At 38.8% G+C, this 1,537-nt stretch overlaps 1 pseudogene; it reads right to left on the reverse strand.

The window, feature by feature from the left end:
- Nucleotides 1-598: 598 nt before the first annotated feature.
- Nucleotides 599-716, reverse strand: LOC124723613 (annotated as a pseudogene).
- Between the last annotated feature and the right edge of the window lie 821 nt (nt 717-1,537).

Here is a 1,537-nt window from a genome sequence, read left to right on the forward strand (position 1 = left end):
ATCCTGTTTATTACCTTTTTTGTGGAGTGGATGTATCAAGGCAACTTTCCGTTGCTTCCGAATTTTTTCTGTTTTCCAGATTCTTCAAATACTAAATTTAGCTCATTTGCAATATTTGGCAAGGACCACGTCAGAAGTTCAGCCGTAATTGTATTTTCTTAACTAGCTTGGCTCTTTTTGAGTGTTTTAATTACTTCTTCAATTTCTTCTATAGTTGTTGGTAAATCTTCCTCCCAATTTTCATTAACATTTGAAAATTCCAATCTATGACTTGGTTCAGCACAGTTTAGAAGCTGATGAAAATACCTTACTTCTATTTCAATATTCTGAGTATTGTTTAAGCCAGTTCCACCGTTTTCATTTTTGAAACAGACATTTGGAGTTTGGTACCCCTTTAATTCGTTCTTAAACGAAGACCCAACGGAGTGACCGGTCGCCGTGTCACCGTCAGCCCACAGGCGTCACCTGATGCGGATATGGAGGGGATGTGGTCAGCACACAGCTCTCCCAGCGGTATGTCAGTTTCCGGGACCGGAGCCGCTACTTCTCAATCAAGTAGCTCCTCAGTTTGCCTCACAAGGGTTGAGTGCAACCCGCTTGCCAACAGCGCTCGGCACACCGGATGGTCACCCCTCCAAGTGCTAGCTGAGCCCGACAGCGCTTAACTTCGGTGATCTGACGGGAACCGGTGTTACCACTGCGACAAGGCCGTTGGCTTTACTTCGTTCTTAAAAGTTTGATAAAAGTCACGGGTATTATTTTTCACAAAGGCTTGGTCTATTTCCGAAAGTTTTTCCATTTCAAAGGCATGTTTGATATTTTTGTTTAACCTCGCTGTTTCCTTTCATCGTTGTTTAAATTGAACATAATCTTCAATTTTCTTTGACATACAGTTTTTTCCATTGTTTATCCCTCTATGCTATGGCTTCTTTATATACTTCATTCCACTATATTTTCCTTTTATTTTTTATTGACCCAAATGTTTTGTGTGCTGCATTATTAATTGCTTTTGATATTTCTTGCCACTTGCCATGTTTAGCCACGTTTAGCTCACTATTTTATTAGTAAATCTTTAAAAAAAGATAAAGAGCATTGAGTACAATTTCTGATAAACCATGAGCAGTTTTCTCACTAGAAACATTGAAAACAAAAAATCTTCAAATGACCACTGTAACATATTCAATTGATTAGTTTTCAGCTGTAGCTGATCTTCCTTTGATCCCAGAAGGCCCCTACAAGTGATTACAAATAATCTGTTCCTGTCTACACAAAAGTTCCAATAATTCAAGGTAATTCCCCTTGTTGTCGGAACTTTCATCTTCAGAGTGTTCTCTGTATGCAAGCTCTTGCTTCCACAAGAAACAGACAGTATTTGTAAGTCTTTCGTTTGCGAATCTATTTTGTGTCATAATCGCATTAAGAATATGTTTTATACCTAGAAGTGGGACTCCTTCATCAATTAAACGTTCAGTTCGTCCATGACCTAGCAACTGAACACTCTCTTAATACAGAGGGCGCTTACATGAACTCTAACATT

The sequence above is a fragment of the Schistocerca piceifrons genome, chromosome X, assembly GCF_021461385.2.
Source record: "Schistocerca piceifrons isolate TAMUIC-IGC-003096 chromosome X, iqSchPice1.1, whole genome shotgun sequence".
Classification (NCBI taxonomy): domain Eukaryota; kingdom Metazoa; phylum Arthropoda; class Insecta; order Orthoptera; family Acrididae; genus Schistocerca; species Schistocerca piceifrons.